Source organism: Danio rerio, chromosome 6 (genome assembly GCF_052040795.2).
Source record: "Danio rerio strain M-AB ecotype USA chromosome 6, GRCz13ab, whole genome shotgun sequence".
In the NCBI taxonomy this organism is placed as follows: Eukaryota; Metazoa; Chordata; class Actinopteri; order Cypriniformes; family Danionidae; genus Danio; species Danio rerio.
In genome coordinates this window covers 47589315-47615876 of record NC_141026.1, presented here as the reverse complement: position 1 = coordinate 47615876, position 26562 = coordinate 47589315, and the positions used below count along the sequence as shown (strand labels likewise).

Genomic DNA, 26562 nt, shown 5'->3' with positions numbered 1-26562 from the left:
TTTCACCAAAATAGAGAAACCATTTCTACATTTTTTGTGTAAACAAGTATTTCCCAGTACTTTAAAATACTCAAAAATGTATCTGTCATTGTTTTAAAACTATTATATTAGATTTACCAAAGTCACACTAGTGGCAATTTCACATCTGTCACATGATAACAGAAAAGTGTCACATTCATAACAGAGCTTTTCCTTCATAAATGCAAAAATGTCAAATAAAATAAAATCAATCATGTACGAGGCAATTCTGATCCTTTTGATTATCATTATTTCTTTTAGGTCGTGCAGTTTAATTCACAGAATTTCTACAAAGTATGTTGTATACTGAAACTCGCAGATGCTTTTTGTCACATCCATAATGCATGTTTATTTTTTTTATTTAAAATATAAAAAAATGTTTACAGATGGATATTTCTGCTCCCATAACCCTGTGGTTAGTTGTTTTGAAAAATATAAACACGTTTCAATATAATGTTAACATATACTTTGTATTTGAACTTATGTTTTGAATTTGAATTTGAATCCATAATGCTGGAATTGCTCAGCTGTGCACCTTCACAGTTCAGAATGCATGAGATTTGGGATGTCACTGCGGAGTTTAACTATATTAGAGAAATAAAGAGAAAATGTGTCATCTGTATATGTTTTTAAAGAAATAGTTCACCCAAAAAATGAAATGTTTTGGTAATTTACTCAGCAAAGATGTAGGTGACTCTCTTTACATTAATTTTTAGCTGGTTCTGTGATGCTTGGTGATTCTTATACTGGCAGTAAATGGTGATTTTTCTAATATTTTAATTGAAAATAAACACACACTGAGGTCTTGTGCAGCAAAATGAAAAAAACTTAACATTATTTACAATATTGTTAACTTTAATTAATTTGGTTACAGTCATATGAATCATTAAGGACCACGGATTCAACTACAAATTGTCTTTAATGTTCTACTGAAGAAGAAAAAAAGTCACCTCCTGTACATCTTGGATGAACCATGGGTGAGTAAAACATCATAACATTTTCATTTTTGGGTGAACTATTCCTCTAAGGCTTGTGACTGTGCAAATATTTCAAGCAAGTTTAAAGCATTCAGGCAAAAGTCTGTCATTTAAATAAAGATGCAGTTTTATTGGATTATTTATACAAGAAGGACTTTATTTATTTAATTGTTATTTTACATTTGATTATTCATAGTTTTTTTTTTTTTGTAACAGAATACTGCAAGACTCCACAGACAACAAGAAGTAGTTTGTTTTACCTTTACCTTTGTTTTTTTTTTAAATTTTATCTATGTTTGTTATGTCTAATTTGCCGAATAATTACAATTACTAGTAATTTGCAGAACAAATTAAATGTTGCATTGTCAGATTTTGTCCAATATGGTGGTGCCCTGGAAAAAAAATTGTTCATCAAGTCAGTTCATTTCGCCGTGGCGACCCCTGATGAAGAAGGAATAAGCCAAAGGAAAATTAATAAATGAATGAATTTTTCACTTTTAACTTTGCTCTATTGTATTTATCTATGGTTGTGATATCTAATTTGCTGAATAATTATAATTACCTGTAATTTGCAGAAAAATAAAATATATATTTTCCAATATTGTGCAGCCCTAGCTGTAACGATTAATATTTCTATGTCACATCCCCAGCTCTGCACCAGTGCCTTACTGATTCTGCTTAAATTGCAGCTCACTGCCCCATAAAGGCTTTTGCTATGGACCTGTATTACAGTCTAAGCCAAATTACAGCCTGAGCCTTGAACAATAATGGCATCAACAACATAACACCACCACCATTACATCACCATTATTGTAGGAACAATACAAATTCTTGTGCCTCTCCAACTATTTAACACGGTGCCAGTGATGAGCTGGATTAGCCAATGATTCGACAGAGCCACCCTTGTTTTTGGGTGATGTTTGCCAGACAGTCTGTGTAAACCCTTAGAGCCCCATAAAACATGTCACTTTCAAAGAGTTTCTTTGATGAGGAATCAAATTTTTCTTTGCACTATGAAAACATATTGTGAGCAGTTTAAAACGTCCAATGCAAAACATGTGCTGTTTCCAAATAAACCTGGACAACGATTCATGTGTTTAGGGCAGATTTACATGTAATCTACAACAATGCAATTTAGTTGAAAACATTTCAGAATGCTGCGTGCTCACCATGATTGATGCAAGTAGAACTAACCAATCTGCTTTACACTTTTTATGCAATATACACATTTCAGTAATAATGCCGTCAGAGTGGCTTTTAGGTTTCTTTTCTTGTGCATCCAAGACACTATAGCACCCCACCTGAAAGAGTTTTTAGCATAGTGGTACTGTAGTCCGTTTACGGCTAATCTAGTTTATTCAATTCACCTATAGCGCATGTTTTTGGACTGTGGGGGAAACCGGAGTACCCGGAGGAAACCCACGTGAACACAGGGAGAACATGCAAACTTACACAAAAGCACCAACTAGGGCTGGGCGATATGGGCAAAAAAAAAAAATCGAACCTCTGTATTTTTAGGAGAAATGAAGGCATACAATATTTATCTGGTATTAATTTTCACTTGAGAGTCAAAGCCTTTATAACTTTATTAAACAGTTTTTGAGCTAATTATAATTTATAAAAACAACACAGGGGTTTCCCTCCTTGTTATTATTAATTAATTCATTCATTTTTTGTTGGCTTAGTCCCTTTATTAATCCGGGGTCACCACAGCGGAATGAACCGCCAACTTATCCAGCAAGTTTTTACGCAGCCGATGCCCTTCCAGCCGCATCCCATCTCTGGAAAACATCTACACACACATTCACACACACACACTCATACACTACGGACAATTTAGCCTACCCAATTCACCTGTACCACATGTCTTTGGACTGTGGGGGAAACCCGAGCCCCCGGAGGAAACCCACGCGAAGGCAGGGAGAACATGCAAACTCCACACAGAAACACCAACTGAGCCGAAGTTCGAACCAGCGACCCAGCGACCTTCTTGCTGTGAGGCGACAGCACTACCTACTGCGTCACTGCCTGCTCTCTTGTTATCATCTTCATTATAATTATAATTCCTATATTGTTGAAGGAGTAATGAGTTATTAAAATAGAAAAAGAAATGTTTGGTAGACAAATGCATGTTTTTTTTTTACTTTACTTTTTTAAAGTTTTAATAATCGTTTAAACCACCAGCCGTTTGTACACTATAGGCACACAAAAAATCAAATCACATCTTTCAGTTAGGTCTAAAATAAATAAATCAATTAAACAGAAAAAATAAATAAATACAATGATTAGAATATAATCGGAATTGAAGTCAATATGCAATAACAGACCAGAACAAAGAGCTAAATGTGTTATAGCGCAAATGTAAAGAAGAGACCATCGTGTAGTACATACTGAACTTAAAATCAGTGAATATGAAGTGGTTTCACTTTCAAAATGCGGTATAAATTTGTCTCATTTTGGTGTTTTTTATTCTTTTGAACACATTCAGGTGCTGCTTGTCAATTTCACAAGGCTTCTATGTTCAATCTTGCTGCCAATTGCGGAAGAAATGATCGATAAAAGGTTTTTAATAAACCGCTGTGACAGCTACAGGCACTGTGTGACGCGCGTGCACTCAAGGGGGAGTCAGATTTGTCCGGGGACCAGCATTGCATGTTCCTCTATGGTGCGTGTAGTGAAGGGTCATTTTTTAATGATTTGTTCATTTTTAACAAATCTTTTAAATGACTCGGGGAGTGAATCATTCATTTGCGTATGCACTCATTTGTGCAAGTGGAGCTCGCGTGCTACCTTGGAGTGGTCTATTTCACGCAGAATGCGCACGTGTGGCCAAACCATATCGGTATGAAAGATATTGTATAATACTGCATCGCATTGGATATCGTATATCCCCAGAACTCGACATACCGCCCAGCCCTAACACCAACTGACCCAGACAGACTCAAACCAGCGACCTTCTTGCTGTGAGGTGACAGTGATAACCACTAAGCCACCATGTCGCCCCAAAGCCAATATTCTGATCAGTTTTTTATTTTTTGTCTCCAAGCACAATGCCTGTTATTAACCTGACTAAGCGCATCTAAACATCCATTAACAGTGAATATAAGTCAATACAAACCCTTATTACAATACTTATTAATACTTATACACACAGCTGATGGTAATTAAGACGGATTGAATGGTTTACAATTTGTAACAAAAGATCAGGATACCATATATGTATAATAATTACTAACATTTTGTTAAAATGTGTACACACAACATATGCGATCCATTGCATATATATAGTAGATGTAAGGAACATAGCATCTGAACCTGGCACATTTGCTGCAAAACAAGCTTCAGCTACTGTAACATTTAGACAGGAAGTGCTCATATTTGTGCTCATTTTGAAAAGGGCACTTGTTATATAAAGGCTACATGGACTTGATATGCACACTTGCTTTTCTGCAGGATCCTGGCCTACATCCTGCAAGTATCACTCCATCATTTCCCTTCCCTCCTTCAGAGACAATGCATTTTTAAATGTCATTTTTTCTTTTGCACAGCTTGCCTAAATTGTGGGTTTTAGAAAACTCGAGCTCTGGCTCCCAGATTCGCTCACAAGCCTTCCTTCAGCCTGTCAAATCAAGATCAACCGCTGATTCATTATCACGGTCCAACCATAATTCACATCAAGGCGACTTATCTGACCAGATAAGATGAGATGACAGTCAATCCAACATGGTAATATAATTCAAAGCATTTTTTTTTTTTTTTATTGGGCGAGAATCGCTTTGCTGCTTCCCAAACCTGAGCCACTGGGAGATGATTATATTGTGAATTGCCTCAGGCCATCAGGACATATTTTTGAGAGCTAAAAATTATGTATTTGGAGTAAAAGCCTCCACGTTTCTATCACTGGTAAGACGTAAGGGCCTGGATTTTGCTTCAATTTGTCAGAAGCGCTCAGAAAATTGGAGTAATCTCTCATACCTGAGGAGTTGTGTGAGGACACACAATGGCACGGGGATCGTATAACCAAAGAAGACAGCAAGTTCTGTGTAATTTATAGTAGTACTATAGCCTCTGATAGGCACATTTCTGCCTTCTTCAAGGTGAAAATCTGAAATATACATCGGAAATGCTCACAATCTAAACATGCACTGTACATATGGACTACATACATAGACTATATTAGATATACAACATTGACAACAAATCAGAATGAACACCAGTTTGTTGTGTATTTCAACTCACAGCTTTAAAAGTTTAATATTTTTAGGCATGTACTTACTTTAATGTTGTTTTCTTCAAATTCTTTTGAATTTGAAAATTCAAAAGAATTTTGAATCTTCAACCCCCCACCCCCCACCCCTACCCAATATCAGTTTTATTAACATTTTCAGTACTTTTAACAACATATTGTACTTGTAAGAAATAATCAACGGTTTGCCATGCGTTAAAGGATTTTTAAAGCGAACTTAATTTAGATGTAGACAACCAAAAAAATCTGCACGCATTTTACAATTTGACAAGCAAGGATCAATTTTCTAATTATTTTTGCTGCTGTGCCTTTAAAGTTACATTTAACAACTCATTGATTAATTTTCCTTAAGCCTAGTCTGTGATTTATCAGAGCTCACCAAGGCGGAATGAACCGCCAACTATTGTACTATTCATGACAGTTCCAAAGTTGCAGGACACTTTGTAAAGAAACTAACAACAAACATAATTTGCAAATGCATGATAATACTGTTTTCACAAAACAACCGTTTTTGCACTTTAAACTGAGACGATAAGAGTATCACCTCCAACAACTTCTGACTGGCTTTGAATGTGCTGAATCATGCAGCGGTTTCTCTTTCAGCATTTACACAAATATTACACTGTGTCTGGTTAAGATACAGTGTAATGGTCAGAGAGTGGGTGGAAGATTATAACGGAAAATAAAATTATAGGACAATTATAGTGTTTTGCTAAGATATAAGAGCGCCTCAGGGAGGAAACTGCATAATCAAAATACCCAATATGGCTGCTTGAATATTATGCAAATCTGTATTATGACCTTTTTAATGTAAAAAGCATGCCCTAGCTCAACCATAGCCATTTTACGGTCAGTTTTCTAACTTTTAAAGACAGAATAGAGGCACAAATACTGTGATGAGTTCACCAATTTATCAAATCACAGCCAAACTTTAATCACACTCGCTAGGTTGTATCCCTTACAGATAGAAAGCTCTTGCTTGTTTTCCAGTGCATAAAGTAGTGTGTTTTTAGCACCATCTGAACTCTGAACTCAACAGAAGATTGTCTTGGATTTCTCATAAGCACAAAACACACCCATCGGTTTTTGCTGCTCTTTGCTGATTAAACAATTTGCCCAGGATGACCATCATTAAAGCCAGTGGCGTAGCACAGACTGCGTGAGCACACCCACAAGAGTGAAGGCGGAGCCCCTCACTGCATACAGTATATATACAAAATCCAATAAGAATTTTAACTTCAAAAATGTCCATAGCATGCCTTTTCTACAAATTTTACAAAGTAAAATGCCAATCTGACATGCCATTTCAGAGCTGAAACAATTATGTTTGGAAAGCCTGCCTGGCTCATTGTGGTAAAACGAGTTGATTAAATGAGTCAAAGTGAAACTGCACTGGCATGATGGATGATTTTTTCTTTGACAGCAAAAATATTTTAAAATAGCCTAAGTTACTGTTTTATTTTTGGTTATACAGTAAAAAACAAGACATTACTCATGAATATTTTACTGTTATTTAGGCTAACAGTTTGTGTTTTGCCCAATTGTTTAGGCCACTAAACAGAAACGGCTTCAAACTCAATTTATTTCACCTAAAATGTTCATTCATTGTTCTTGTTTATTTTTAAGATAACGGAACGAAAAAAATAAGACACAGATTGTTAAAATTAAGATACAAACCAAACGAAATTCTAAAAACTCAAAAAACAGAAGTATGAAATTATAAAAATAATTACCACACCCTTATACATTCATCCATTAATTTTCTTGTCGGATTAGTCCCTTTATCAATTCGGGGTCGCCACAGCGGAATGAACCGCCAACTTATCCAGCACGTTTTTACGCAGCAGATGCCCTTCCAGCCACAACCCATCTCTGGGAAATATCCACACACACACACACACATTCACTCACACACACTCATACACTACGGAAAATTCAGCCTACTCAATTCACCGGTACTGTATGTCTTTGGACTGTGGGGGAAACCAGAGCACCCGGAGGAAACTCCGCACAGAAACGCCAACTGAGCCACTGGAACTACCAGAATTTTAACCTCATTGAAATTAATTCTGACCGTTCTCATATAAGACATCAGACACAACATATTTATATTCAAAGCTTCTATTGAGATATTAGAATTAAGCATTAAATGTATGTCATCATATTTATGAAGGCATTACCCTGAAAGTGTGATCTTTTTGACAATTAAGCTTGTAAATGTGCATGAGTTACTTGACCGCAGGCACACCTTACTTTCACTTCACAATTGGGAGAGCAAGTTTTGTTTTTTTTTTTTTTTGTAAAGGTTAATATGTTGTTTTGAAAGACATTCAGTTGAAGTCAGAATTATTAACCCCATCTGAATTATTACCCTCCTGTATATTATTTCTCCCTAATTTCTCATTAACGGAGAGAAGATTTATTCAACACATTTCTAAACATAATAGTTTTAATAACTCATTTCTAATAACTGATTTATTTTATCTTTGCCATGATGACAGTAAATAATATTTGACTAGCTATCTTTCAAGACACTTCTACACAGCTTAAAGTGACATTTAAAGGCTTAGCTAGGTAAATCAGGTTAACTAGGCAGGTTAGGGTAATTATTGTTTAACAATGGTTTGTTAAATAGCTTAAGGGGCCAATAGTTTTGACTTTCAAGTGTTTTTATTTTATTTATTTTATTAAAATTGCTTTTATTCTAGCCAAAATAAAACAAATAATATTTTCTCACGAAAAAAAAAAATGTTTTCAGACATACTGTGAACATTTCCTTGCTTTGTTAAACATAATTTGGGAAACATTTAAAAAAGAAAAAAAAATCAAAATATTTGTTCTATTATAAAGTTAGGTTTATTAGCAGGAAGTTATTCAAAAGCACATGGAAAGTATAGTCTAAGACACTAAAATGTACACGGTAATTCTGGCCACTTTGTTCAAATAATCAGAATTTTTTTGTGTTTTGTAATTTTAATGAAATAAAAAAATTTAGAAATGAATATACTGTATAGGGTGGGCCATTTATATGGATACACCTTAATAAAATGGGAACGGTTGGTGACATTAATGTCCTGTTTGTGGCACATTAGTATATGTGAGGGGGCTTGTAAATGAATCATGAAAGAATAAAGTCAGATTAAAACCAAGCACACCATTGTTTGTTCTTGTGAAATTCCCAATACGTTTATTAAGGTGTATCCATTTAAATGGCCCACCCTGTATAAACATTTAGGACATTTTGGGTATAGATATGTGGGTTTTATTTTAACAGTTATTAAATTACTAGTCAAAATGATATCTTGAGAATATTTTTAATGTATGGATTAATAAAGTGAAACATGTTTTGTGTATGGATGTAATGGATTGTTGGTATTTTTTATTGATCATCAAATCAAACTGAACAATCTATAAATTCTGTTAATGATCGGTTGACACCAGTTTTCCTTCATGGAAATTACAGAAAATAACAATCACCCTGAACCGGGGTCGCACTGCACTGTGTGCCCTGCGTGCCCATTAGCTACGCCACTGCACATCATGCACTGTAAGAAATGCTGAGTTCCACACATTTGATTTGTGTTAGGGCAGCATGAAGAAATTAAGTTAACATATTCATTCATTCATTCATTCATTCATTCATTCATTCATTTTCTTTTCGGCTTAGTCCCTTTAATAATCTGAGGTCACCACAGCGGAATGAACTGCCAACTTATCCAGCATATGTTTAATGCAGCGGATGCCCTTTCTGTTGCAACCCATCTCTGGGAAAGTTTTTGGTTTTAACAAATTCAAGTTGATTAAACATAAACAATTCAGTTATCCCCCAAAAAACCTGAAAAAATGTGTTGTTTCAGCTCATATTTAATAAGTAGTTTAAACTAACAGCAAACATTGTTTATTTATTTATTTATTTATTTTTTGAGTATATATAACATCTCCATCTGACATCTTAAGTTCACTAGTGGCAAATAAATACCTGGATTTGCACTGAAAGTAAATAATAAAACCACAATCACAATGCCAATTGTTCCATGACTGCCGTATCATGTTATGCTCCGCTAATGAAACCCACAATTACCCATATTCCCAAAGGAATTTATTGCACCATGATTGCATAAGAAACAACAGACAATAGGTCTGTAACACATTAAGAAAAGGCAGACAAGGGAACGGGATACAGTTCAGTGAATCTGAACTAATTCAAATCCGATGTGTTGGTTATTAAACCATCTTCAAAACAAATTTCACTTCCTATTCATGTGCCAAATAATAGAACACTAAATCAAAGTAATATGACGTTGCTTTTTTATTATTAATAGTGTGGTGTATTTATCCTCTAAATGCTATTTAGTATCATATCAAAAGTACTACAATATTACCATTGCTTTCCCATAGTGCCAACTATATGAATGTGTCAAAAATTTAAAAAAATAAACACAAAGGGGATGAATTTAGTCTTTATTTTCTTGAGGCTGTAAATCCAAAAAGAAGAAGAAGAAAACTAATTTTAATGTGTCTGTAAAACTGAAATCTAAAAAGCAGTTCATTCACATAACTGGACATTAAGGCATAATAAAAAAAGGCACAATGGTGGTGTTATTAAAATGAATGATAGGGCTGTTTGTGGCCGGTCTACTTGCAATCATGTATGAGGATCATTACGCAAAGCCAAGGAGCTTAAAAATACAGCTCGGAGACATTAAGTGCCAGTGATAACAGCAGAATAAAAGAAACTGCTTTAATGGGAACTTTTTAAAACATGCTGAATACTGAATGTACCCTCACTCGACATTTTGCATATTTGCTAAAACACAAGCTTAAGTTTGAGTGTACTAAACTGGCAGTAAGCATTTGATTGTACAAGGATTATTTAAGAAAGGAAGCTTAAAATTGGGACAAAAAGAAAACTGATGCCCTTCCACTATTTTTAACCTTACACTTTCCATCTGCCTTCAAAAATCACTCAGTTTTTTCAAAACTATGTTGTACAAAACACTTTTTGAGAGATTCTGTAGCTCCATCTGATCCTACTAACAATACAGGTTTTCCTTGCTCAGTTATGACCCTGAACCATTAAACAGTGTTTCCAAAAAAAGTGCAATTGTGTGAAAACAACCTTTACACTATTATACGCAGCTGTCAGCTTGGCTGAACTTCAAGTCAGTATGGAATAAAACATGATCCGCTAAAACAAAAGCCAGACTTCCTTTCCCAGTAGGGTTGATGTCTTTAGTTTAGCCTTTGAGCCAACAATACCTAACACTGCAACACCATTAAAGGTTTAGGGAAAATTCTATTATCATTTACTCATCGTCCTAATGCAATATCCAACCCAAATGTAATTTAAACTAATCCATTGATATGGAAATTTGTGCATGTACCAAAAAAAAAACAACAACAACTCTTTGGGGTCTGTCACACACCTGGCGGAACAAGGTGCCAGACGTGTATGGCGTGATATGTTGCTATTTTCAGACATTTTTTCAGTTTATTCAAGACAATTTGAACTTGTACAATGTTATTATTATTAGCAGTATTATTATTATTATTATTTGCATATTTATATTTGTCTTAACAAAAACAAGTTCAGATTTATCTACCTGTCTGGTTTTGCATCACCACATGGTGCATAAGAATAGGTTGTGTGTTTGGATATAACTCTTATATATCTTATATAACTTTTAACTCTTAACTTTTGTTATAATTTTTAATTTATTTATTTTCTGGAAATTATAACTGAATTTAAAAATAGTTTTGAAACAAACCTTTGACTAACAAGCACAATTAGGGCGAGGCAGTGGCGCAGTAGGTAGTGCTGTTGTCTCACAGCAAGAAGGTCGCTGGTTCGAACCTCGGCTCAGTTGGCGTTTCTGTGTGGAGTTTGCATGTTCTCCCTGCCTTCACGTGGGTTTCCTCTGGGTGATCGGGTTTCCCCGCACAGTCCAAAGACGTGGTACAGGTGAATTAGGTAGGCTAAATTGTTCGTAGTGTGTGTGTGAATGTGTGTGTGGATGTTTCCCAGAGATGGGTTGCGGCTGGAAGGGCATCCGCTGCGTAAAAACTTGCTGGATAAGTTGGCGGTTCATTCTGCTGTGGCGACCCTGGATTAATAAAGGGACTAAGCCAACAAGAAAATGAATGAATGACAAGCACAATTAAATACGTAGACTAATGGATGTCTCCAGTTGAGTGCGTATGACACCCTTTCCTCATCCATGAAAGTAAAGGAGTAAAGTAAAGATTAAAAGTAACGTAAAGAGAAAGTAAAGAAGTTGAATAGAGGAGGCTTATTCTTTATCCTTGCGCTGCATAACTGTTCTCTCGCTAGTGAAGCGTTTCCACTATAACAAAGTCCATCATGTAAATAGCAAATGCGCTATGACGCAATGCAACTGACTCCTAAAGGGAATGGGAGATGAGTCTCTGGTTGGTTTAATGCACGTTATGCTCAGAACACACCCATAACTCATTAGGAGAATAATCACAACCCTTTGCAGGTCTTTGGGCAGGTCTTTGCAAGGCGACCATCAACAACTGACAAAACTGCTGTCACTCTGATACACTCTGATACTCTGATTTATTTTATCTTTGACATGATAAGAGTAAATAATATTTTACTTGATATTTTTCAAGACACTTCTATACAGCTTAAAGTGACATTTAAAGGCTTAACCAGGTTAATTAGGTTAACTAGGCAGGTTAGGGTAATTAGGCAAGTTATTGTATAACGATGGTTTGTTATGTAGATTATCAAGAAAAAAATAAAAAATAGCCTAAAGGGGCTAATAATTTTGTCCCAAAAACGTTTTTTTTTTTTTTTAATTAAAAACTGCTTTTATTCTAGCCAAAATAAAACAAATAAAAAAATAATAATAATAAAAAAACATTATCAGACATACTGTGAAAATTACCTTGCTCTATTAAAAATTGTCTGGGAAATATATATATATATATATATAAAAAAGAAATAAAATCAAAAGGGGGGTAATAATTCTGACTTCAACTATATATATATATATATATATATATATATATATATATATACATATATATATATATAGTTAATTAATATTGTACACAATAAACAATAGTATATACTATTTTACAAATATTCCATCATGCTGCGCACCTCCATTGGAAATAACAAACTAGTCCGAACTATAGAAACTCTATGCAAACAGCCCTAAACTGTAAATAGCGGCTGCCTTCATTTGTGATCTCCAGCAGTTGATCTTCTTGCACAGCCATGGTGGATTTACCTGATTTGTTGACAAATGTGTTGCGGATCTATTCCTTGGCAGTTTGCTGGTCCTTCACTAGGCATTTTCCTCTTCGCAAAGAAACTTTCCAAAGATGTCTGTTTCTCACTTATTTTGCTGCTTGTGGGTTAAATTTGAGCACTCAAGTGACTGAGATGTAAGCAAGAGAATACGGTCATTTTTCAAAATAAAAGACTTTTTAAAATAAAAGATCAGTCAGACTTAATAAAATAAAAGAGAAATAATTAATGATTTCTTGTGCCATCCTGGTACCAATTGATTGGCCCAGTGGTTGAGGACCACTGCTATATAGCACCTTAACCACTCCAAAGAACCGCTGGAGAATCATGTTCTATTAATTCATGTTCTATCAGGTTCTATTTAGCACTTAATGTATATTGGTTCCCCTACGATTTCAAGCCAATGAACTGCCAAATACCTAATATAAAGTGAGCACGCCTCTTCAGAAGACTTGAATAACATGAATAGTTCTTGTAGGTTTTGGGTGAATAGACTAACTATGTGTGCTCCAAAACAGAACAAAAGTTTCACAGATTAGAAACAACATGAGGGTGAACAAATTATGACAGCATTTTCATTTGTGAACTAAAAAAGGGTGAACTAACCCTTTAATAAAGCATCAAACGCAGTGCTTTATGTGTAGTGTACACGAGTGCATTCAACCTCCCCTTTTCACACACTCTTGAGAGGTATCTGAAATATAATAATTTCCAGCACCAGAGGGATTGTTTTTCCTAATTGACAGCCATCTCAGATCCATTAGTACACTCCTGTCAGTATACACCGCTTTGATCTGTGATGTCAGCTGAATCAATTTCAGTGCTTGGCAAATATGCAAATAATTCCATAGCAGAGATGTGTCAAAAGCACTCAGCATATGTTTGCGCTAAGACACTGGCTGTCTCTCGATAAAAAGAAAGAAGGGGGTGGAAGAGAGAGCGAATCGGGGGAAAAAAAAAAGAAACAGACTTTGAGATTTCACAACGGCTGAATAGGGAGGGGAAAAAAATTCATCTTAATATGACACAAGAGGCTTACAAGTCTCAGCATGCACACGGGCGAAAGAAGTATCATGGGCACACAGCCTCTCTGTGCATAATAATGTTTTGAAAAATCGCACGCCGCTGTTTGCTTTTAAAAACCTACAGAGTGCAGCGCCGAAAGGAGAGTCTCTTACTGGAGGCGCAAGGCGGGTGACACAGAGCATTTGTCTTTATTTGCCGGGCTTCACCCTGGTTTAGCGCGTGGTCCGCTGGGAGATGAGAGACCCCAGATTAGACGCTAACGGACTTCTCATGACACTGTCCAAAATGCTATTTTCTGGCAGGAGAGTGGCCAAGCTGTGTCTGGCCACATGTAAATGGAGTTGAATTCCCAATGATGGCTTTGTTTTGGGCCGCCCACAGCATTCGCTCTGTGTAAACGTGAAAGTTGGTCTCGCTTAGGAGGATACGATAACAACAGGGGGTTCCCGAGGGGATCTGCATTTCCCTGAAGAAAACAACATGGGGTAAATCTCCTAGCAAAGACGGCGGATGTTCAAAATAGTAGATGAAGCAAAACATAGTGTATTTAAAGGGACAGGTCAGACAAAAGTGAAAAGTGTGTCATTTAATCACCTTTGTACACTCAAAATGCTGGGTTATTTTAATCTAATTCTAGGTGTATTATTGACTAAACAAAGTGCCAGGCTATTATACTTTTTATTATTATTATTTATTTAATTAAAAAGACTTGGGTTATTCTATTTGTGTTAGTCCATATTTTCCCAAATTTATATGCTGTTCGGGATGTTTTCTTCTGATTTTAGGCCTTAATTTGATCACAAATTTCACTGTGTTTCAGCAAATGGAATGTTTTTTTTTTTTTGGTGACAACTCTTATTTTGACACATATTTTGGGAAAATGCTTTGAAAAAGTTCAACAATACACTCTGAGCAAATTGACTGCCACTTTCATTATGCTGGTGGCCATTTTTGCCCCATTGACTTCCATTACAATGGCATGTTTGATCGATAAGCAATGACAGCATACAATCATGCAATCTTGATTAATACTTGTTTTCCTTGTTGGAAAGAGGTAAATTTACTGTTTGTACTGTTGATCAGTAGTTGAAGTGCAAAAAAGTTTACTTTCTAAATAAAAAAAACATATGGTTATATAGAGTATTGTGTGTGCGTGTGTGAGAGAGACATTTGCGCACTTACTGTACCTTGACATGCTTGAGAAATTAAATAAATTAATAGCTCAGCTCTCAGAACATAGTAAACATAGTAAGTTTATTTATACATGTAAAATATAATTTGCCATTTTACTCAATAGAACTCCATATGAAAGTCAGAAACTTTTTTTTTATCTAAAAGGTTAATGCAGCCAACTGATGATCAACAGTAAAAAAAAAAAAAGAAAGTTTTGCCTCTTACCAACAGAAAAAAAAACACAAACAATCAAGAATGCATAATTATTTGGTGTCATATTATTTGGTGGCAATTAAAAAATGCCATTATAATGGACGTCAACGGGGAAAAAACAGCAACGAACATAACAAAAGGAAAGTCAATTTGCACAGTACACAAGGTTTAAATAACCCAGCATTTCTTGGAGTCTATTTTGATGTCAATATAATGTTGTTATTGCCCTTTTACCTTCTGTGTTCCTAAATTATGACAAAGAAAAACAAAAAACAAAAAAAAACTATTTTTTGTCTCTCTGTCACTGTGCTGTGTATCTAACATAACGCATGATAAAAAGCAGACAAGCATGTGGGAATGGTGGGTGTGGAGAAGCAGCTCATTTGCGTTTAAATTTACAGGCTACAAAAACAGCTATAGTATACTCAAGACACCTAAAATGGACACATTTGTGAGGCTATAATAAATAATCTGATGGGTATTTGAGCTGAAACTTTACCGACACAATCTAGAGACACCAAAGACTTATCTTACATCTTGTAAAAAAGGTAAAATAGGTGCCTTTAAAGACAAAACTTAATAACAATTACTTGCTATTATCAATTTTCTAAACCTTTTTTTCCATTTAATTAATAAATAATAATTCAGGTTTCTTAAGACATAAGTGGGACTAAATAATTTTTTCTTGAGCTTTGCTTTAACTAAGGAGCAAGCTTTTTATTTAAAATAACCACTTTTGCCTCAGATCTGCATATATCCTGCATATATTGCAATGTTTGTGTTTTTTTAATTATTGTATTTATTAAAAAAAAAAGAAGTTTATTAAGTGATCACAATTCCTGCATACATTTTTATGCAAAAGAGTCACAATTAATGTCACCGTATTTCACTTATTACAGTCACCTTCGCACATCTGTTGCCAACGATGTGAAAATGAAGTGTAAAATGAAAATGACCTGTAAAACCCTTCAGCCTTGACCTGCGCACACACACACCACTCATTTCGATAACTTTCCTTGAATAGGAGGAAAGTATATATTATATAGAAGTGGCTTTCCTGAAACGTTTTTTCAGTGCTTCCCCCAGCAGAAACCATCCATTGAAATTTTTATGAAATGCAACCACCCTGGAATCTTTTTAATGTCACTTGCACTAGATCACTTCTGACAGGCCGCAATGCTCACCATAAGAACACACTCAGTCTCTTTGGCTTGCTTTAGACTTGATAACTATTAGTGATCATGTAGTAGACAGTTTATTTTTGTCAGGTTTATTTGACAGAGACAATGCATATTAACCTTTAACTGCCTGCTCTAGATAATGGTTGACCATATTGTGACTACTTTTAACAACCATTTGGTAGAAGTTGCTATTTTAGAAATTATAGGATGTGTTGAAAAAAAATGCATTGACTATGTTATGAGATCTGTGATGCTGATCGACAGACGCTGGATAAGTCTATCCAACCACATACACAAATAATGGTTATAGCTTCAGTTTGATTTATACCGCTGATCTCTGAACCCCACCTTTAGAATAAATCAACTACAAATGTGCATGAAAGCAAGTAACAAAAGTACATACATAAAAATAAAGGTTTTATAATTTGTATTATAATATTTAATCCATTAGTTTATTTATTTATTATTTATTTGCATTCTGCCTCCATAATTGATAACATTTCAGAGTATGTTCCATTAACACTGGAAAAATATTTAACAAGTAACAACTGCAGATAAATGATATTGCCAGCACTATATCTATATTTATTATGTATAAAAGTATTTATAATTTTAATCCATGATGATTTTATTACTTTATTGCTGCTGCAACTGTTTTAAATAATGAGTGTTACAGTTATTTAAATAATGATTGTTTTAAATAAGGGTTTACACACACAGCATTGATGGTTTACAAAAAAATCTAACAAACACAATCCTGTTGCACAACTACACTTGATTTTGTTTTCATTTTAAAAAACAAACAAGAAAATGTTAAATGAGAATATGAAATATTTGATGGCATACTTCATAAAATAAAAATGATTTTGCATTAAAAATGTTTTATTTTTAACATATTTTTTAATTAACTGCGCTTCATGTTTTCATATTTTTTTAATAGTATATTTATTAAGTCCGGTACTTTTACCATAAACCGACATATCTATCATTTGGTAAAGGTTGATATTTTAGAAATTACGCGATGTGTTAAAAAAATACATTGAGTGTGCTAATTGGCGACATTAAAATAAAATACAATCCTTTTTTTTTTTTTTTTCTTGGTTGGGCAGTTAAAAGGTTAATGATACAGAAATGTTTAATGTGCCAGAATTAGCCAAAAGGCTATTTTGCATCTGCAGTCTCTTGACTGATGGAAAAATAGTCAGTCTAAAAATATTAAACAATTACTCTATACATACAGTGCATCCAGAAAGTATTGAGAGCGCTTCAATTGTTCCACATGTTTTTAAGTTAAAGCCTTATTCCAAAATGGATTCAATTCATTTATTCCCTTAAAAATCAACAAACAATACCTCATAATGACAATGTGAAAAATGTTCTAGATTTTTTGTTGCAAACTTATTACAAATAAAACAAAAACAGAAAAATCTCATGTACAGAAGTATTCACAGCCTTTGCCTTGAAACTCTAAATTGAGCATTCTGTTTCCACTGATCATTCTTGAGATGTTTCAGCAGATTAATTGGAGTTCACCTGTGGTAAATTCAGTTGATTGGACAGGATTTGAAAAGGCATACACCTGTCTATGTAAGGTCCCAAAAATCTGCTACTCTGAAAGTCCCAAATGAGCACAGTGGCCTCCATAGTCCATAAGTGGAAGATGTTTTGAACCATCAGGACTCTTCCTAGAGCTTGCCAGCCATCTAAGCTGAGTGCTCGAGGGAGAAGGGCTTTAGTCATGGAGGTGATTAATAACCCGATAGTCACTCTGAGCCCCAGCATTCTTCTGTGGAGAGAACCTGCTTCAGAGTGCTCTTGACCTCAGACTGGGGTGATGGTTCATCTTCCAGCAGGACAATGACCCAAAGCACACCCCCAAAATATCAATAGAGTGGCTTTACAACAACTTGGTGAATGTCCTTGAGTGGCCCAGCCAGAGCCCAGAACTAAATCCTATTGAACATCTCTGGAGAGATCTGAAAATGGCTGTGCACCTTTGCCTCCCATCCAACCTGACTGAGCGTGAGAGGTACTGCAAAGAGGAATAGGCAAACATTCCCAGAGACGAGTGTGCCAAACTTGTGACATCATATTCTAAAAGACTTAAGGCTGTAACTGATACCAAAGGTGCACCAATAAAGTATTGAGCAAAGGCTGCGATTACTTATGTACATGTGATTTGTCAGGTTTTTATTTTTTTAATAAATTTGCAACAATTTATAAATAAAAAAATTCAAATTGTCATTATGGGGTAATGTGTGTAGAATTTTGAGGAAATAAATTAACCTTCTCCATTTTAGAATAAGGCTATAACATCAAAAATGTGAAAAAAGAAGTGCTACTTTCTAATTACACTGTAAGGAATACAAGTAAAATGTACTGCATTTCTAAAAAAAGAACAATCCGACAAAAAATAATATACACAATGTAGTATAATACCAACAAAACACAAACACTCTCTCATCTCATTTAAATGAATAGTCAGACAATAAATGTCAATATACAGTCAAAGGCCATATAAGCACACAGGTAAATAACATTAATCTTTCAATCACTATGCAACAAAGCAACCATGTATAAAACAGACAAGACAAGAAAGCATGGCATTTAATTAGAAATAAAAAAATAACGTTCATAGTACTGGCATTCAATTACATATTTATTCATTTTCCTTCGATTTAGTCACTTAATTCATCAGGGTTCACCACAGCGGAATGAACTGCCAACTATTCCAGCATATGTTTTATGCAGCGGATGCCCTTTTAGCTGCAACCCAGCACTGGAAAACATCCATACACACTCACATTCACACATATACACTACGGCCAATTTAGTTTATTCAATTCACATGTACCGCATGTCTTTGGTCTATGTGGGAAACCCACACGAGCATGGGAAAAACTCCACACAGAAATGCCAACTGACCCAGCTGGGACTCGAACCACCAACCTTCTTGCTTCTTGCTTAATTATAAGTATTAAAGTTTGTAATTTGGGATGGAGTTCCTTAACTAAAAACACTCTTTGACTAAATGCACTTTTCCTAAAGTGACTATACCAGGGGTGGGCAATCTCGGCCCTGGAGGGCTGGTGTCCTGCACAGTTTAGCTCCAACCCTATTCAAACAGACCTCCCTATAGAGTTCAAGTGATCTTGAAGACACTGATTAGTTTGTTCAGGTGTGTTTGACTAGTGTTGGAACAAAACTCTGCAGGGACACCGGCCCTCGAGGATCAAGTTTGCCCATCCCAGGACTATACAATCACCTGCAACGTCACTTATTTAACTGATAACCATTGTGCTACATTTACAAACACTAACAAATCTACCAACAATTTTCCCAATTTAAAATATTGTCTATGTATGGATTTCTTATCTAAAACACGTGAACGTTTGTTTATACAGAGCGAGAAATGTCTTTAGCTCTTTACCCAATACCTAAACATTATTATCCCAAACAATAATTATGCAACATATTCCCTCATCAACAGTGTTTTGACATTAGACGCTAGCCTGATTTGTACCGGTCTCGTTTGCATGCGTGCAATGCAATGGCACCGAATTAGTCTCTAATTCATTGTGACATGAACACAACCAAGGTTGATTCAAAAGAAAAGCCAGGAAGCACTGTGAGCGAGAGATAATCATGCGACATGTATTGTTATAGCCCTGACCAGTGATTAACATTAAATATGATCCACATAAAAGCTCATCTGCTTGGCCACCGGATGAGATGAGATCTGTGATGCTGAGCGACAGATGCTGGATAAGTCTATCCAACCACATGCACAAATGAGGACTATAGCTTCAGTTTTATTTATACCACTGATCTCTGAACCCCACCTAGAGACAAAGTAAATTGTAATGTGCATAAAAGTAAGTAACAAAAGTGCATAATTAAAAATGTGTGTATTATAATATTTAGGAAATTTGTTCATTAAAGTATGCATTTATTTGCATATTGCTAATATTTTCAAGGTAAATAATGTTCCACGTATGACTTCCAGGCAAACATTTAAATAATAAATAACACTGCAACAATATTTAACAAATACTGATTGCAGAGAAATGACTTTGCCATCCCTATATCTACATTTATCATGTATAAAAGTATTTTTAATTTTAATTATCGATAATTCTACTACATTATTGCTGCTGCAACTTTATTAATATATATATTGGTAATGATATATGTAATGATAATTCATTTCTAATGCTACATTACTACTAGTAATATAATTCTAATCATTCAAACTTGTCCACCACACTACTGTATTTATTGTCTTGCCAAAGACACTGAATAGATGAACCCCAACTAGTGATTAAATTAACAAATAAATCAACCAAGGAGCCAACAAATTAGGAAGAAATGACTTTTAATATGGTAAGCAGCGAGCAAATCCTTCAGGGGAAATAAATAAATATATCCCGAGTGGTTTATGGAGTTTGTGGACAGCAATAATCAGTAAATCCGGCCGGATTAAGCGATGGAGGGACAGTGAGAGCGGATTATTAAACATCTGCGGAGGCACTAGTCTCTAACATGACGCTCTCTAACCGAATCAAACCTAGAGCACATCAGATCATTAACCCCAGTGCAACATGTCTCAAAGCATCTGTAATGCACACCCGTCTTCACGTTAATGCGCTCTGTGCACAACCCGAAAGCAGCTGTTGTAGGAAGTAAGATCAACTCGAAAATGGGTTGGAAAAGTCAACAGTCATGATGACTTTCAGTGCAAACATCAAGATGCTGTTCACTTTCGCTTGATTGAAAGTGGCAAATAAGCTATTAGTTTTTTGGAATAAATAACTAGTCATGTGACAGGAGGCACATGCCTCTATGTGATTGGCTGTCAGCTTGATAATGATATTGTAACAGGTGCACAAACTGGCCTGAATGTGTCAACTAGTGAAAATGGACAGACTCTCAGAGTAAACAACTCACCCACTCACCCATCACCACTTGTGTCATGAACTTGAAACACACAATGATCTGTGAGTGATAGCTTTTAGCAAACAAATTAAAGGTCTGAGCCTGCCGTCATCATGACACCTGCGGTGCCTACTGAGGATTTGATGAATGATGGTCCCAAAGAAAGGTCACTTTTAGCGATAATAGCCAAGAGTTTGCATTGCTAAAATATACAAAGCATTTAGCACTGCTGCATTGCTAACACATACAAAGCCTCCGCACTGCTGAAACCACTTTTGAGGTTATTTGGCAAGACTTGGTGTTATGCATGCAAAACAAAATAATTTTTTTTTTCTATTAATAATTTATTATTTATTTATTAACTAACCTACATCATTTCAAGGTCAACTGTTTTATATATCACTTGCATCGTTTAAATGTGACAGAAAATATATGTTTTATTATTCATTAATTATTTATTTATTTATTAGCTAACATACATCACTGCAAGGTAAACTGTTCCATATATAACAAGCACCCAACCATTTAAATATCAAATAACATTGGAACAATGTTGATGGACAACAGACCACACCAACACAGGTACATTTATTATTTTATTTACATTTATTATAGTTATTCATCATGTGACCTAGTGATATTTTACCTAATAATAATAATAATAATAATGTACTGCAAATACAAGTAATGATTTTATAACTGCTACTACTACTACAGCTCTTCCAGTCATTTCAACTAGTATTTTCTCAGCAATGTACAGTTTATGTTGTCTTTCCCACTAGACACAGCTTCTCCAACTATTAGTACTGGCCCCAATTTAAATAATTTATTAAATTGATTACTAGCGGTTTTGTCATCCATGGCATGCACAGAAATGTCTTATAAGCAATAGAAAAAATGTCAACAGACCAAGCGGTCGCCAAAGTGAGGATGTGGTCCCTTCTTCTCCAAGTAAATGACTAAAGAAAATACATATCATGGTAAATAATGTTCCAAGTATGACTTGCAGCCAAACCTTTAAATAGTAAATAACACTGCAACAATATTTAACAAATAACAATTGCAGAGAAATGACTTTGCCAGCACTATATCTATATTTATTATGTATAAAAGTATTAATAGTTTTAATTAATGATGATTCTACTACTTTATTGCTTCTGCAACTTTTATTTATATATATCGGTGATGATTTAAGTAATGATAATTCAATTTTATTGCTACGATACTACTAGTACTATTATTTTAATCATTTAAACTTGTCCACTACACTACTGTATTTATTGTCTTGCTAAATACACTGTATAGATGAACCCCAACAGTGATTACTACTTACTACTAATACTACTCCAGTCATTTCAACTAGTATTTTCTTCAGCACTGTACAGTATGTGTTGTCTTTTTAACTAGACACAGCTTCTCCCACTACTATTACTACTACTACTACTACTACTGGCCCTAATTTAAATAATTTAATCAATTGATCACTGGTTTTGTCATCCATCGCAGGCACAGAAATGTCTTATAAGCACTGGGGAACCGTCAACAGACCAAGCGGTCGCCAAAGTGAGGTTGTGGTCCCTTCTTCTCCAAGTAAATGACTGAAGAAAATACGTCGCGAACACAAAAAACACATGACGAAACATGCATCTCCTACTTACTCTCCGCATATGCTGGAAGTGCAGATGGAGAAGCAATATATAAAACCCCCGAGTGCAGCGTGACGGAGCGATGCACAGCTGATAACTGAAGACGCACTTACTGTGATGCATGGAGTCTCGGCGCTTCCTCAGAGAAGTGATGCGGAGTCACTGCGAGACCGAGCATCCGAATAAAACGGAGAGGATCTCCAAAAAAAGAAAAAAGAAAAAGAAAAAAAGTGCCGCTTAATGGCAGAATAGGTCGAGGCTGGAGAAACCGCGCTATCCAAACACACATACACAAACACACACGGTCCCCGCTGATTCCTGCATCAGATCAACATGAGCCGCGCTGCTAGTGTGGCATGGGGTGGGCACCTCCCACATACTGTGCTGCTGGAGGCTTTCCAAAGAGTCACACAAATCACATCATCTTTGTGTCACCGAAGGGCTGAGGCTTTGACATTAGGGATGCGAAGAGGACACAGCTGATACGGCAGAATCGCTTGAAACTTGCTGTGGAATATAGGCATTTATTATTCATTTTTGAGGGGGCTTTGAGAGGGCGGGATGCTCTGGGTGGAGTGTAAAGAGTAAAACGTGCAAGGTGAAATGTAATTAAAATTAGATTTTTTTTAAGAAAACGTATGTAGTGCATGTAATTTTACTGTATTTCAATTCATAGAGAAAATGTATATTCAGATGTAGTTGCATATAGTAAAATATCAAACTATTTTTACTATCCAAAAATTTAATTTTCAAAATATGTTTGTGTTCCTGTCAAAAACTTTAATTACAGTTAGAGTTAAAATAAAGTGAAAATAGAGTTAAATATAAAGTCAAATATAAAGAAAATTGTTAAACACAGTTTAATAAATACTATATATGATTGTTGACATAATAATAATAAAGGTAATACTAATAATCATTATTATTATTATTATTAATAATAATAATAATAATAATAATAATAATAATAATAATAATAATAATAATAATAATAATAATAATAATAATAATTACTATTATTATTATTATTATTATTATTATTATTATTATTATATACTGTTAATACAAGAAATGGTTAGATTACTGCTGCTGCTACTATTACAGTCATTCCAACTATTTGGTTTTTACCACCATTGATTTAATTAATGTAATATTTTAAGAATGCCAACACTAATGCAATATAACAATGGGCTTATTTACTATATAATTATAGCTACAATTATGTATTTATTACTTTGGATCCCACATTATGTATAAAATGTTAGTGGATGACTCCAATATTTACACAAGTTCAATAGAAAAACAACAACAACAACAACAACAGACAACTGCAAAATAATATATGCTGTGATAATAATAACCTTAACCCTAATAATAATATTAACAATAATACAAAAACAATAATAATAGATATTTTGATATATTTAATGCAATATATATTTAACAAAATAATATTCTAATAATAATAATAATAATAATAATAATAATAATAATAATAATAATATATATATATATATATATATATATATATATATATATATATATATATATATATATATATATATATATATTTTTTTTTTTTTATTTAATACATGTTCGATTAAATAATTTTCAATTATATATATATATATATATATATATATATATATATATATATATATATATATATATATATATATATATATATATATATATATATATACATAGTTATTTATTTTATTTTTTTTTAAAGTTTTTCAAAAGTCAATTAAGAAGTTTAAGCTACAGAATATTGGTGGATAAAGCCAATTTTTAGAAAAAGTATAATAAAGCAACAACAAAAGCAGATAAAAACACTAATTATTATTATTATTATTATTATTATTATTATTATTATCATTATATAAATAATAATTATTATTTTATTATTCATTTATTCATTCATTTTCCTTTAGCTTAGTCCCTTTATTCATCAGGGGTCACCACAGCAAAATTAACTGCCAATTTATCCAGAATATGCTTTACACAGCGAATGCCCTTCCTGCTGCAACTCAGTACTGAGAAAATAATAATAATAATAATAATAATAATAATAATAATAATAATTATTATTATTATTATTATTATTATTAGTATTATTTTCATTTGTTAATTAAGCAGTGATATAGTTTCAAAACCACAACATGTAGTTTTTATCACATTTGATGTCACCTAAATATATTTAATAAAAGGCACTTTAAAAGATCAATTAATCAGCTTATGTTACAAATAAATAGGTGGGGGACTCCAATATTTAGATTAACAGCCCTGTTAACACAATATATTTTATTGTGTTAACACAATATATTTTATTCAAATGAATCTGAAAATAACTAATATATGCAATGTCATTTTATAAATTAACCTCTCACCCCTGCTCAGATTCTTTTATGGTGTTCCTTTGCCAAAGTGAAAAGACAGCAAGACAGATCTTCATTTATTTAGGGCATCACCATTTATAAATGACACTGAGAAAATTTAGTTTTTAAAAACTCTAATTATATTTAACCAATAAAATTAAATTTTAGTAATGTCATGTGACATGTCCTTTAGCCATTAAAACTTCAACAAAGTTGATATTTGCTTTACATAATTGGAAACAGGAACTAAATGGGACATCAGCACACATTCTGTGACATGCTCTCAAGACACAATGGTGAATCCACTTTTAACTATAAAATTATATTCTAAAAATATAGATATTGAACATTTTGTGATGTTTTCTAAAGATTTCACAAAGCAGTCAAGCACCTCCTTTCACCACGAGAATTTATCTAACTGACTAACACTGTTTCTGTGTGTACCCCAATCTGACTCTTTAGCAAAAACAATAGGAAACAATAAAATAAATCACAGTAAACAGCACACAGAAGTTGTACTGCATTCCTGTGTGTACTCCATTCTCCCCGGAAACCCCAAAGAAGCACTAGCACTACATTATCACAGAGGATGATGGATCAAATGAAAACAATGATTACCATTAGTCTTAAAAAGAACCTCAGCATTACGAACAAAAAAACCTGATGAGTGGTTTTGCAAAGGCCTCATCATCACAAACCCCAGCTGCCAAACACAATCTAAGAGAAACCCTTAAGAAGCAGTTGCATTAGCTGATCAATTATTTATATGCCCTTTAATGAGATCACATTGCTCTATGTCATGATTGGAGTTTAGACTCCAGCACCGCCTCCTCCTCTCCCTCAATACTATTACATTTTCCTCAATTAAGTTGGATCAGAAGACTGATCTATCCAGGCACCTGCGCCAGGGGGTTTATAAGCTGTTCAGTAAGTGTCTTGATCAATGTTAGGGGCTTATTGACATGCTTAACTCCCGACGGCACCCTCTGTCTGCTGTGACAGAACGGTGAGGTGGAGAGCGTGACATGTTTTGACACTGGTGTGACGGGGTTGTTAGGTGCATGTCTCAGTGCGTGTTGTGTAACTATGGCTGCTTTGCATATGTTCATGCAATTCCATGGCAGGGGGAAAGAGGGAGAGAGAGAAAAAATAGGCACACAAACAGTGCTATTTCTCATGCACAGCTGCTTGAGAAATAAGTCTATAATGAATCCATCTTGTTTAGCGCTCATATCCTCACCGGGGGAGACAGATTGCATTCTCATCGACATGCTACGACCATCTAGATGCTCCGGTTGGGTGTTTAGGAGCGCTGAAGTTTTAATGTAGTAAAGCTTCCAATTTGTGAGACTGCCGGGGAGGGAAATCAATCGTTTGTTATTAGATGCCTAACCTCATGTCCAGACGGAAGGTGCTAATCCACTAGGTGGCACAAGCTAACAAGCCTGTTGTCAAACTCAGGTTTGTCAAATCAGGTGATTTCAGAC

At 34.5% G+C, this 26562-nt stretch overlaps 1 protein-coding gene across 10 annotated transcripts in view; it reads right to left on the bottom strand.

Annotated features, from left to right (window-relative positions):
- cntn4 (contactin 4) overlaps nucleotides 1-26562 on the bottom strand; it is a 430281-nt gene that overhangs the window by 312823 nt on the left and 90896 nt on the right. For 2 of the 10 annotated variants that reach the window (XR_015492869.1, XR_015492870.1), the window contains exon 1: nucleotides 22811-23050. The exons of 3 other annotated variants lie outside the window; for them this stretch is intronic. The gene's annotated coding sequence lies outside the window, so the exon portion shown is untranslated. 10 annotated transcript variants of the gene reach the window in all.